A 14,735-nucleotide genomic window follows, 5' to 3' on the forward strand; every position below is an offset into this window, starting at 1 on the left:
AGAATGATAATTTGACCTGTATGCCACTTAAAATAGTTTATTCATCTTCAGTCTACTCTCCATATTCTTAAAATGATTACATTTAAAATATTTTTAAACCACATTAACCATAAAATCAAAATCCACCAGTCAATGCTCTCATCGTTTTCTCTTTCTTCTTAATTCACAACTTCTTTAGAATCTGGAATTTACTGCAGGGCAACTTTGAATATTTTGTATTTAGTTGCAGCATATAGTTTGAGATTTTTAATTCATGCTCATAAATTGCATTGACTTTACACATTAATTTTGCTTGTCTAATTTGCTAGTTACCAAGAAGGGATAATGTGGCAGCATCTTAATCGAGGAAAAACATCTCAAACGCTTTTGCACACGTTTTACATTTGGCATAACCTAAAACACATTTCCCCACAAAACTTTTTCCCTTAACTCTTGAACCCCTGAGTATTTCAATGGAAACACAATACTTTTTATCTGGATTCATTTACACTCTCATTTACTCATCAGCATGGTGTTTTGTAAGAGATATTTAATATTCTCCAAGAGCCCTTTTTTCTCCTGCACATTTCAAAGTTTTTCCTGTAGGAAAGACTGTGTTCCAAGCCATAAATTGAGTCTGAATCCAGAAAACAGGAGTTGGGGGAAGCCATAAATTCCAAATAAATTCCAACTGGTACTGATCTTAACTGCCCATTAGATACGTAATGTGGTTACCAAAATGGAGAGCTGAGTGCCCTCAGAAAAGAGTACTGCATCAATGTAAATGGTTAGGTAAGAGCAACATGTATACCTCACTTTGGCGACTGAGGACAGCTTATTTTTTCAGTAAACAGGCGTCATGGTTGGTCAGTCCTTTGGAGTATAATCAGCTTTCTAAAGCATGGATGTCTATTCCTGGAAGTGAATAGGGCACAGTAGCCTAGCAGCTAAAGTCCTTGCCTTGAAAGCACCAGGATCCCATATGCCGGTTCTAATCCCAGAACTCCACTTCCCATTCAGCTCCCTGCTTGTGGCCTGGGAAAGCAGTTGAGAATGTCCCAAAAACCTTGGGTTTCTGCACCCACATGGGAGACCTGGAGGAAGTGCCTGGCTCCTGACTTTGGATCAGCTCAGTTCTGGCCTTTGTGGTCACTTGAAGAGTGAAACATCGGACGGAAGATCTTCCTCTCTGTCTCTGCTCTTCTCTGTGTATCTGACTTTGCAATAAAAATAAATAAATCTTAAAAAAAGAAAGAAATGAATAGCCAGCACTTTGAGGAAGCTGCTTGCTGCAATGGCCGAAGGGTGCATCCACTTAGGATTCTTTGAGTGATTACCATCGCATCCCAAACCCTTCCTGCAACTCATCAATGGCTAACTATCCTAGCGAATTGCTTTTTATCCCAATTATTGGAAATCAGTTCTAGCGACCTATTAAAAACTGTTGGAAGCATATCCAGGTCTTCTTTAGATTTGAAGGAAACAGGGAAAATCTGGCTACATGAAATAAATGGCCAGAGGGACACTGACAAAAGAAGCTGCTAGAAGAACAGTGTGTGTGTGAATTGGACAAATCACAGAAGAGATTTAGTAGAAACCAGATGGTGACTAAAAGAACTAGCAACTCTCAAGAACTAGTAATTCCCCAAGTAATCGCCCTCCCAAATATCTACTTTCTGAGCCGTTCTTTTGTTCCTTTTCTCCTCACTATGGTGATTGTGGATTGTATTTTCTTTGGTTTTAAACATCACCTTCATCTACCAATTGATTATTTGTGGAGTTGACTATTTCAGTATTACTTACAGCTTTCCATTGAAAACTTACCTTTTGCACACAATCTGTCCATGCATCCTTTGAGACTTGGGCTGCTCAAAGTAACAAGCAGTTTTTATAATTAATTGACCGGGTCATGAGAAACAGGTCTCTGGGTATCACAATGTGTGCCTTTAAATCCTCTTCCAAACTGTTGACTTCTTTTTTGGTGTGTGTATGCGTGTGTGTGTGCATGTGTGTGTGTGTGTGTGTTAAGCACCTCCCAAGATCTGAGAAACTTGATTTAAAAAAGATTAATTGATTTCCCTCTTTTGAGTCTTTAGTATGCAAACCAAAACAGTTAGAAAAGTACCTGGTCAGTACGTACAGCTAACATATGTAAAGTTTAGATAACTAAAGTCATAAATTTTTATTTAAATAAAGTAATACAATCTATTCCCAAATTGCTGATATTAAATTTATAATTTATTTTGAGCTTTTTAAATTCGTGCATTTGAGGTGAATACCTGGTGCAGCAGTAAGATGCTGCTTGAGAAGCCTGCATCCATAGCTTGAAACGCCTGATTTTGTGTCCTGGCTCTGACCCCAGTCCCAGCTTCCTGCTGATATTCTCCTTGGGAGGTAGCAGGTGTTGGCTGGTTCAAGTTCTTGAGTCTGTGCTATCCAACGAAGGGAACCATATTGAGTTCTGGGTTCCTATCTTTGGCATAACCCAGTCAAAGAATGAACCAGTGGATGGAAATTCTCTGTCTTTGAAAATAAAGTAAAAATTAGGGTCCTGCGGCGTGGCCTAGCAGCCAAAGTCCTCACCTTGAATGCGCCAGAATCCCATATTGGCGCCGGTTCTAATCCCGGCTGCTCCACTTCCCATCCAGCTCCCTGCTTGTGGCCTGGGAAAACAGTCTAGGATGGTCCAAAACCTTGGGACCCCGCACCTGTGTTGGAGATCCAGAAGAAGCTCCGGGTTCCTGGCTTCGGACTGGCTCAGCTCCGGCCATTGTGGCCACTTGGAGAGTGAATCATTGGACGGAAGATCTTCCTCTCTGTATATCTAACTTAGTAATAAAAATAAATAAATCTTTAAAAAAATTATGAAAAAAGAAAGAAAATAAAGTAAAAATTAATTTTTAAGGAATCCATGCATTATAAATGCAACAGTTTTTCCTGGGATTTTCAGGTAGCCAAATTATGCTGACATTACTTACAATGTATTCCTTACACCACCAGTCCTTATAAAAATCACATTCTATATGTAAGAAACAGATGTATTTGAGCCTAATTAAAATCAGATCCTTTCGTAGCATTCCTGCCAACGTAAACCTGAAGTGCTCAGTTTGAGTAGTTATGAGGTCTTATGGTAGCAAAATCCTTACAGAGAGGAAAATCACTAATATATATTTTCTCTTTTCTCTGATTTTATGGGTTAAAAAAAAACAAAAACCTGTAAATAGGGTTTGCTTTAATCATCTGCCAAACACATGGGCTTACTGTTTTTCTCTAAAGGGAAGAATCTCAATTGGCAGTCCAAGGCAATGACATTCTCCTCAAGCAGCAAAGAACACACTTAAGCATCTTAGGTATATACAGGTTCAACAACTTGAACTGACTTGGAAGGCAATACTCAGAAGTAAAGGAACATCAAGGAGTAAAGAAATACACTGTAGGTAGAGAGCACGGAGGGAAAAGAACTATTTCATCTATTCTCAGTAAATGACTTCCATTACCACAAAATAACAGGGATATGAAAGAAATCAGGCTGTGGTCAAATAAGAATTTGTATTTAAAATGCAATGAAATGTGTTTCTAACCAGTTATGACTTTTTGCATAGATGTGAAAGAAACATATTATGACCTGTAAATTCTTATAATCATAAGACAATAAAATGAAAAGCTTTTTGGTGCTAAATTAGTGCTGTAATTTGATTTAACAAATGAGTTGAGGATTAAAGAACTAAGTTTCCCAAACAGTCATACTATCATGTGGCAGATTTCGGACCAGAAACAGATTTTTTTTGGTGGGATCTGAATGAGATTTTTAGCTTTTTGGGGGATTGGAGAGTAAATTTTGATTTGAGGATTTATAAAAAGAAATATATAATTTTATCATTAGATGCTGTCTGCATTTTCCCTGAGGACTGACATTTTACGAAGGCCACTAAAAACTGTGACAGAATTTCTATACCAAGTTTTATACTCACTAAATAATAACATGAGTAACCAATTTCTCATCAGTAGGAACCTTGACGTCAGGTAATATTACCTAGAATTGTGCAAGTGAACTCAACTAAAATTTTATATTTACTTCTATTTAAGAATAAATGCATGCACAAATAACTTTCAAAAAAGGAAGTCATTTGTTTGGGTTCAGTTTTCTTACCTGTATTATTGAGAAAATGATTGCCACTTGTCATGACTGAGAGGGGAATTCAGTGAGATAAGTTATGCACAGCATCTAGAACTGCAAATCAAATAGTGTCTATGTGTGGATGTGGTTTTCTTGGTGAATAATTAATATTCATTGAATAATATGAGACTCTTTCTAACCTCTTTGACTTTAAGTCCTTTTGAACGAGATGACACAGCTTCATTGATACATGAGAGTGAAGAAATGAATTCAAGGACACCAGTTAAGGAAGCACGTTCAGTTCTTGTTTTTCCTTTGACATTGGCACATGACCACATGACCACATGACCACATGACCCCGGATCCCCAAGCTGCTGTGTCCCAGACCTCTCCAGGATGGCTGTCAACCTCCTCAGATAGCAACATTCACCCTCAAATATCTTAGCAGGATGAATAAGATTTTCCCCAAATTTATGGACTCTCACAACTTGTGGATGTCAGTTTATTTGGAAATAGGATCTTTCCAAATAAATAGGGTTTATTTGGAAATGAGGTCCTACTTGTTAGTATGGGCCCTAAATTCAATATGTGTATTGACAGAGAGAAAAGACGACCATATAAGATGGAGATGGGGGATCAATGTATGTAGTCACAGTCAAAAAGTGCCAGGGACTGCTAGGAACCACCAGAAGAGACAAGGACAGTCTTCCCTAGGAGTTTCAGAGAAAAGAGAGAGCATGGCCCTACTAATGCCTTGGTAATAGGCTCTGTCCTTTAACCTGTGAGAGAGTAGATTTCTGTTGTCTGAAGCCACTCACTTCATAATGACTTGTTCAGTCAGCCCTAAGAGACCAACTTACCTGTTTCTATGATGATCCTTGGGTTCATCAATAATTGTGTAGCCCATTCTTTGCACTACACTAGTTAGACTAAAATTCCCTTGGTAATTTTCATCCCAGCTTGAAAACAGGACATAGGTTTCTGTAATCTGCATCATTCCTCTTACTTCCTTCAGAGAAAGAATGTTGAAAAATGAGGTCACCTCCAGTCTGCTTTCCAAGAAGTCAGACTTAGAGTTTTTTCTACTTGAACGTCACCACTCAGGCTTTCTCTGGGATCAGACAAGTTCCCAGTCCTAATGAAGCAGAGAGCTGCAAAAATCCAGGAGGCCTTGGAGAGATGCCGTTAGTGAGTAATTCATGGCAACTGGGAATTTTAGCCTAGAAAATATTTATGGTTAATTGAACTTGTGGATATTAAAGTGGACTTTAGGATTTGAGATTTCCATATTTGAACTCCCCCCATTAGCCTTATTCAATAGTGAATGTGCATCAGACATGGTGTGAGAAGTGGGTTTCTATTCACCAGAGTATATTTTACTCCCATAGGATTTTTTAGTTAGGTCAGACTTCATATATGTTCAGACTTAGGTAAGTGTAATGTATTTGGCTTCAGTCATTTGGTGTTAACTTTGGAATGCAAAGGGAAATGTATTAAAATATAAAATAAACCTCAGAATTTACTGGCAGTGAAAAGGGTATATATGGATTTATATATATAACTATTAATAAGTATATTTCATCTGATTCTTCCACCACAATTTTCACTTCATTAATACATTATTACAATCATATTCCAATTGGGTCTCTATGTCCTTTCTCTTCTAACCTATCTATTCAACAAACAAAGCTATGTGCAACCCTGAGCTGGAATGGAAATGCAAAAATGAAAAAGGCAAGTATGAGAACTCGTATTTCTGTAAAAGACAAACATACACACAAACACACAACTTTAAGATAATATGTAAAAGGGTTGTGGGTATGAAGAAAAAAAAGGAAGGTCAATTGATTTTTCCAAAGATGGTTTGATCAATCTCAGAGACAATTCTTGTCTCTGAGATGATCTTGGGAAGTAAGCAAAAGGTATCAAAAGCAGAAAAAAGACAGAGAAAAAGGAATCTAATGTGCAAAATCAGGTTGCTAAACCTGTGTGTTTTCTAGAAGCCTTGTTTTCATACTGAATCAATCTATCTGCAACACAGACCTCTCCTTGTGACTTTCCATGTTGTGGTCTATCCTTACTCCCATCCATTGCTTCTGCAATGAAACTGTGACATCTCTACTGAACCAGGCTTCCATCTTACTCCTTGGTACATTCCCATCCTCTGCTCCATCCATCTGGCTTTCTTCAGGACTTTATTGCCGTGCCGCCATGCTTTTTCCCAGTCCTACTTCCTTCACTCTTTTCGTTGCCACTACCGGTTTTTGAACACTCAGCCTGCTGTCCTCTCCTTCTTTACTAAGCTAGAAGGCATTGTTCATGATTCAAATAATCAGAACACATCACCTGTCCTCTCTCATGAGGTACCACATTACATTTCCCAAGTATTTGTGGCCCTCACCATCATTTCTACTGCGGAGACTTCTCTCTGGTGTTTCCATTGACATCTGATGTGGTCAGTAACATTCTGTGGTCAGTGGAAGAGACTGTGAACTGCACAACCACATGAAGATTTCCATGCCTCCTGGAGACTGTTCTCCCTGATTCTAGGCATGATGGCAACATGAGCAGAAGTGTAGAAGGCTCACAGAAGACGACTACTAGCTACTAACAACATGTGGCAGTGCTTTCAAAGCACAGTCTGTTGTAAGGTGTAACCAAGATCTCATTTTACCCTAAGTAAACAGTATTTCTGTATGTGTCTGTCTGTCTCACTTAGGATCTGTGTTCCTTAAATAATCTTTTTACATGCATGTTTGAATTTATCACTCCTGTCACAGAGCTGAGTATTCAGTAGCTGCTTCCTAAATATTAATTGATTTGTGTAAGTGAGCACATGATTTCAGGAAGTGTGTGTATCCATTTCCTAACATAAGAATGCAAGATTGGGCAGGTCGCGGAAGAGGGAGGCAGACAGCTTATGATGAAGTGAGAGGAAAAAATTAAATTGCTCATTTTGCCAGCCTGTTTTCTTTTTTATACTTAAAAAATTTATTATTTTATAGGAAAGGCAGATTTTTACAGCGAGAATGAGAGACAAAGATCTTCCATCTGCTGGTTCACTCCCCAGACTAACCTGTTTTTCTAATATCTTTCTGCTCTTCCAGTACACTGTAAGTTGGCTTGTTGAAGATTTACTTATACCTAGAGATTGGGTTTATAATTTTCCAGATAAGCAGCAGAGGATATTAGCTTGAGGAAATAAATTATGAGAGGGATATAATCCGAAGACAGATTAACCAAGTTCTGTGTCAACACTGCTTCCTGATGTGGTAAAATAACAGATGTGGTAAGGAGTCTGAAGAGTAGCTGATATCCAGGTAGCTCTAGTTTATCCAGAAGCAGGTGTGTAAGAAGGTTCACTGGGTCTCCCTAGAACGGTAGTTCATTCAGCTATGGCACACTCGGTGACATCTTCCAGAAAAAAGAGACCTGATGAAGGTGAACCCTAGTGTCTGATGGGTTGTGGAACACAGTTGAACTCCAGTAATATTGAAGAAAGTCAATGTTCCTGTAATTTTTAAGGTCAGAAAGGAAGCATTTTATAGTGTCCATCACAGTCAAGAGGTTAAAAGAACCAGAATGGGAATTGTAAAGTCCTGCATGACAGATAGAAGATCTTTAATCTGATGATGGCTGAAGGAACTGCAGCAATTTCTTAGCTTCTCCAAGCCTCTGTCTTGTAATTTGCAAAGAGGGAGGGGAAACAGAGAGGCAGAGAGGGAAGAGAAGGGGACGGGGTAAAGTTAAAACATACTGCTTTCTACCACAATTTTGACCTGATGAAAAGAGAAAGTTATCATATACCCAATGAATATGAGGCAGCTCGTTGTGAGCAAAAATTGCAATAAAGATTGTAAAATGGTTTTGTTTTTAATGTTCTCATTGACTTCAACTAAAAGCCTGAGAATAGAAACAAAGGGAAGATTTGGAAAAGAGTCTTTTGGAAAGAACAATCGGTGGTGCCATGAGTTTCCCCTCCCAGAAGGTGTGAGGCACAGTGTAAGATCATAAACTCCATGGGAGACTTCAATAGAATTATCAATGAATTTGCGATGTATCCTCTTCATGTGAAAAGCACAAAGAGCATAAAATGCAAAGTCAGCCAGTAGCAATAGGCTGTAAGATGCTGTAAGGAACTTGCCAATGTCTTAAAACTTACTGGATCAAAGGATGCTTGTCTGTTTCATTCACAAGAGGAACAGACAGACATGAAAGCATCTGAAGGGAGAACAATCAGATTGGTGGTCCCCTTGAATTGAGTGCTGTTTGCAAGAAAGAAACTCGAGAAGTCCAATAACAAGAAGACTTTCTATAGAGTTGTATACTTGAAATGGGACATTTTCCAGAATCAAGCTAACACAGGTGATATCCTGGGATATGAAAACTCCAGAAAACAAAGAAAATGTATGAAAGAGAATGGATAGGTCTCATTCATTTGACAGGCACAGTATGCAAAGCCAGCCGTTAGTAGCTCTCAATTCTGATCAAGCTTACAAGGAACAAGATATTTGCCACTGCAGCCTCCACCAACTCTTTCTGGAACAGAAAACAGCTGGCAAGTACAGGCAACGTGTGGAGGAAAGTAACAACAGAGAAAAAAAGAACGCATGCCTTCCTTATGGCTTCCACCCTCAAAGTGAGGAGGGGAGATCTGACATCAAATAAATATTGATGTTTTTAACGAAATCTTGTGCTCTTGGCATCAGAATCAAGAAATGTTACCTAGCATATATTACCTGTTTGTCTAGCCAGGGTTGAAGAGAAAATTCTTGAATCTTCTACAGTTTTCTTTCAGGGACAATGGGGAGTGGCCTCTTTGAGTAGTTTTAATAAGATAGTGAGAGATAAAAAATAGTCATAATAATAACTGAACTTGAACTGTGGTTATGCAACAAGGTGGAGGAATCCCCATGGTGGGAGGGTTTGGGGAGGGGTGGGGAGAATCCAAGTACCTATGAAACTGTGTCACATAATACAATGTAATTAATGAATTAAAAATAATAAATAAATAAAAAAATAATAAATTGTGTTTGTAATATTAGTGTTAACTGCAGTATGTTCCTTCAAGCAGCAGTTAAATATGTCCTGGCAATAGATAAGACAGTGATAAGGAATGTCACATGGAGAAAGGGTTTTGAGAGGCAGTGGAAAGATTAAAAACTCCTGTTGAAGAGGAACTTTGATTACCTTGGGTACTCCATATAATTAGGTAACTAACAAGTTTGGGAATCTTGGTATTTATGGAGACAGAGCTCAGCAAAGCAAAAGCATATTGCTTTCACGTAAAGACGAAGCCTGGGGGAGCAGCAGTGGTATTCTCATTACCACTATGAACATTAGCTGAGCCTGGACCATCTGTCTTCCTTTCTCCTTCCCTAATCCCAAGATGCAGAAGACTGGTGAAGGAGTCCTTCCAAAAACTCAGAGTGAAAGAATTGTCTGAATTCCAAATTGATGATGTGATCAAGTTTTAATAATGAGTTTAGTTTAACATAGAGCAAGTAAATGAGGCAGTTATTAAGATATAAATGTACTATTTATGAATCATGTGAAAAACCCTCTGGATTCCTTTCTCCCGCTTGGATTTTCACAGTGGCAGCAAATAAGTCCACCTTTCTTCCAAACCTCCTGCCTCACTCAGCACGTCCCATCATCTCCAGAGAGTTGCTTGATTCCGGTATTTTTTTCAGAATGATATTGCTGATAATTCTCCTTAGGCACTCCTTTCTTGTGACTTTATTTAGGGACAAAGAATGAATAAGGGAGGGTGGAGGGTTAGGACCATCAGTGGAAAGGGCTCTGGTTTTCTGGTTTATATTTGACCTAAAGACAAAGGGGAGATAAACCCAATGGAACTGCTAGGAAAAGGCTCTGCTGTTTCTGTCATTCTCCTCCTGATTATGGAAAGAATCTATAAATATTTGACAAAGGAAATCCCAATACTTCTGTACAACAAAATCTACTTGTCAGATTAACAAAGTGTCATTGTGACAGATTTCATCCCTGGAGAGGATACTGTAATATGAAGGGAAGAGGTTTGGGATGGCATACACCATTAGAATTCCAGATCTGACAGCTGTTAGGTTTTGCTCGTTTTTGCGCTCTGTCACTTACCGCTATGATCCACTTTCCTAAAACATCTGCTCTGTGTGGAACACGAGGGAGCAACTGGGGATTTGGATGCAGAAGACAAGTACCTATCACCAAATAACTCTTAGCAGCGTGAGGGAAATGGACATTGCAATAGAGTAAACTGTGCCCAGAACAAAGATGGAGACCTTCCTTCTCCTGTGGGGAAGGAGCACCCTTCACTGCGGCAGAAGCAGAGGGTGAATGCGAGCTCACTTGTTGGATAATAGGCTAGGAGGAAGGCATGCCAGGCTTCCTCCAAAAGAGGATTAGATTGGTTAGTGCATCTGAAGGAGTATGCAAAGTTTTATAGGCACTTAGTACAGCACGGTAGTGGAAAGCAGTGGGCAATGAGGATGGAAAAGCAAAGGTAAGGTCCTGAGATTACCAAGAGGCTTATAAGTCATGCCAAAGCTTATTCTGCAGAATAAGAACCACTAAAAAGTTTCATGCCAGTGAAGAATATGATTATAGTTATGCATTATAAATGTTTCCTAGAATAAAAGATCTGAAAGGAGACACAGAAGTGGAGAAAAGAAAGTAAAGATATTATTGCAACTGTTCCGGAGACAGGAAATGAATTGTTGAACTTAAATGGAAATGGAGAGGAAATGTCTTAAGTTGAGGTTCTTGAGAAGTGGACTTGGAGACCAGGATTGGTTGCAAGTAGTTTCTGGTGGAGGTAGGGGGAGTGCAAAATGGAGTAATAAGCCAGGGAAGTAAGCCAAGAGAGGATGCAAAAATGCTCAGGTTACTGCCAAAGAATTGAGGCTGTTTTGTCTTGGAACTCTGAGTAGAGTGTGGTGGTGGCTGTCCCATCCAATTATTGGAACTGAAGAGTATTTACCCAACAGCTCCAATTCCTCATTGGTTCAGAACCTCTCCTAGAGGTACTAGGTGCTCTGAGCTTGTCCTGCACAATCGGCAGAGTAGACTTCCAAAGAAAACAGAAACTCAGGGAATTGGGAACACCTGAAAGTCAGTTTTTGTCCTACCTAGAAACAATGAGTATTGGGAAGATTAAGTACGGTGCCAATAGGAATAGAATGAATGAAGGGCTGGACACAGGGAATAAGAATGGGAACAGTGTACAATAATTTCCTTAATTTTTAAGGAGTGACTTGATAAATATTTATAAATTCTGATTGAAAGTAGAAAGGGGTTGAAGACTGAGTGTTAAGAAAGCAAGCTTGACATTGGCATGGCCTTCCACGTGTTGGTAGTGGTCCTGAACTGTCACCTGGAAAAACCTGCTAAGTATGATGACAACAAGGACGTGGTGAAGCAGGCTTTGGAGGATTCCGTGAAGGGAATCCTGGGCTACACCGAGGACCAGGTTTTCTGTGACTGTAACAGTGACACACACTCTTCCACCTTTGAAGAACTTTGGGGCACTAACTAGACTTGGAACTAACCTTTCCTTCTACAACTCAGTACTTAACAGCTATTCACTGGAGTTTGGTTTTTGTTGCTTATTATTATTGTCATTATTTTATCCTGAATCTCTGGTCTGGCTTTCAACCACAATAACAACAACAAAAGACACATAATTAAAAGTCAGCTCAAAGAAACAAAGCAAGTGACTTTTAAATAATTACCACCCATACGCCAAAGGCTCCAATGGACAAGGTAGACAACATGTAAGTACAGCTGTGTAATGTGATCTGAAATGAAAATTCTAAGGAAAAAAAAATAGAAACTAAAAAAAAATTTAATAGGAAAAAATAATACCATTAATGGGATAATTAGCTGACTGGAATAGTTGAGGAACCAATTTCAGAGCTTGGAAGTATTTCTATGGAAACCGTCAAAAATAGAAATCAAAAAGTTTGAGAAAACTGAACAGATTATCTAAGAATGGGAAGACAACCACAAAGATGTTAAATAATAAGACTACTCTCAGAAGAAAGGAAAAAAAGGAATAGAAGAAATATCTGAGAAAATAATGCCTGAGAATTTCTCCAGATTAATGTCAGACACTGTTAAGGGCCGATTTATGTTTCCCTTCCCCCACAAAGAAATCCCCAAAGAAATGCAGTAGGAGAAATGTTTCGAATAACTTAACGAAGATAAACTGAGATCCCAAGGATTGGCCATTAATCAGATACGATTACTGTTCTCATATAAAAGGAAGAAATAAAAATTCTCTTTTCTTGGGCCCAGCGCGGTAGCCTCGTGGCTAAAGTCCTTGCCTTGAACACGCAAGGATCCTATATGGGCATCGGTTTGTGTCTGGCAGCCTCACTTCCTATCTAGCTCCATGCCTGGGGCCTGGGAAAGCAGCTGAGAATGGCCCAAGGCCTTGGGACCCAGCACCCATGTGGGAGACCTGGAAGAAACTCCTGGCTTGTGGTTTCTGATTGGCTCAGCTCCGGCCGTTGCTGTCACTTGGGGAGTGAATTATTGGACGGAAGATTTTCCTCTCTTTCCTCCTCTCTGTATATTTGACTTTGCAATAAAAATAAAATACATCTTTTTAAAAGGTCTCTTTCTCTCCCTCGCCTCTCTCCCTCCCTGCCTTTCCTTCCCTCTTCCTCCCTCTTTCCCCTTCCCTCTCTCCGCTTACTCTCCCTCTCTCCCCCTCCACTTTATTCCTCTTCCCTCTCCTCCCTCTCCCCTGTGTCTCTCTCTGAGAGCAGGCCATGTGAGGACACATGGATGAGGCAGTTGTCCACCCTACAGGAAGAGATGCCTCTTCAGAAACTGATTCTGACAGCTCCTTGATCTTGGAATCTTCAAAACAATGAAAAAGTAAATTTCTGTTTTTGAAGCCACGCAATCTGTGAAGTTTTGTTATGGCAGCCTCAACTGACAATACAGATACCAGACCACAGATCCAGGACCTCTCCACAGGAGGCAACCTGAGTCATACCAGCCAAGACTCCCAGGCAGGCGTGTGGGCCAGTGGTCACACGCTGGCTGAGATTTCACATCCCACATCAGAGCGCTTGACTCAGGTTCCAGGCCTGCTTCATGCCAGTGCACATCCCAGGAGGCAGCAGCTGAGGATGATTCAAGGAGTCAAGTTCCCGCCTCCATGCAGGGGACCTAGATTGATTCCCAGGCTCCTGGCCTCAGCCTGGCCCAGTCCCTTCTCGTGGGACTTTGTCTCAGTGAATCAGCAAACAGGAATCTCTCTCATTCTCTCCATAGACTCAAATACATTTAAAAGTAATTAATTAATTAACTCAGAAAAAAAAAGCCAAGAATTATAGCAGATGGGATGTAGATTCTCCGGTCAACTAAAGGAGTCTGGACTGGACAAAAATAGTACTAACACATTCAATCCAGCTTCTTGCTAATGAACCTGGGGAGGCAGTAGAAGGTGGTCCAAGTATTCAGGCTCCCGCCACCCATGTAGGAGACCAAGATGAAGTTCCAGACTTCTGGCTTTTGCCTGGCACAATCCGGCATTTGGTTGCAGGCATTTGGGGGCAGCGAACCAGTGGATGAAAGACCTCTCTCTGTCCCTCTGTCTTTGTCTGTCTTCCTCCTCATTACTGTTTTTTGCCTTTCAAACAAATATATATTTTACTGGAACATAGAGAGAAAAGAAGTGATATTAAAAAGAAACTTGAATCTATAAATGGAAGTGCATTGGAGAGGACATAAGTAAAAGTACATGAAAACTTTTATATACTGTCAATTGATCCATAAGTTCATAGCTTGTCCAAAAAAATCAATGATTGTAAAAATATATGTTTCTTTTCATATTATATGTGTGTGTGTGTATATGTATCAAGGTAAGAGAGGTAGGAATTAGCATTATTTTACTATTATAAGGTACTTCTATCTATGAAGTTGTACATTGTTAGTTGATAGTATGCTAGGATTTGTTGTGAATGTAAAGTGGAAAATATAACACAATTATAAAAAAAATTAAAAAGGAAGTATAACTGATATGCTAAGCAATGAGAAAATGTGACCTTATAAAATGCTCAGTAAAAGTCACAAATGGTAACAAATGCCTAGAATGCAAAAATAGTGACAAATAATCTGAGTAATTAATAGGAAACAGTAGCAGATGTGATAGGCATTAATCCAAGCTATATCAATGATTGTTGTAAGTATCAATGGTCTAAGCAACAGTTAGAACATTGTTAGAACATTGTTACTCAGACATTGTTAGAGTGGACCAAGATAGACCCAACTATATGTTGTTCACAAGAAATCCATGTTAAATACAAACAAGTGTTAAGAAAAGTAAAGAGATGAAGAAAGATACGTTATCTTAATGTCATCCAAATCAAAGCTGTCAAAAACAGCAAGGCAATACATGAAAATATGTACAGAAAAAAAACTGAGAGAATTTCAAGGAACTGTGGATTACACCACCATTAAAACCCGAGAGTTCACCATCCCCCGTCAGTATTTATAATCCCAACAGGCAGAAAAGCAGTAAGCATATATCTGAATTTAGTATCATCATCGTTATCTGGGCGCAATTAAAAACTATTGACTCATTCTTTCAAAAACAGTACAGTTCTTCTCAAGCTCACAAGGAACA

The 14,735-nt window shown here is 39.3% G+C and overlaps 1 pseudogene; it reads right to left on the reverse strand.

The window, feature by feature from the left end:
* The window catches only part of LOC131482719 (large ribosomal subunit protein uL30m-like), a 142,251-nt pseudogene that overhangs the window by 55,862 nt on the left and 71,654 nt on the right, over nt 1-14,735 (reverse strand).

The sequence above is a fragment of the Ochotona princeps genome, chromosome 20 (assembly GCF_030435755.1).
Source record: "Ochotona princeps isolate mOchPri1 chromosome 20, mOchPri1.hap1, whole genome shotgun sequence".
Lineage (NCBI taxonomy): Eukaryota > Metazoa > Chordata > Mammalia > Lagomorpha > Ochotonidae > Ochotona > Ochotona princeps.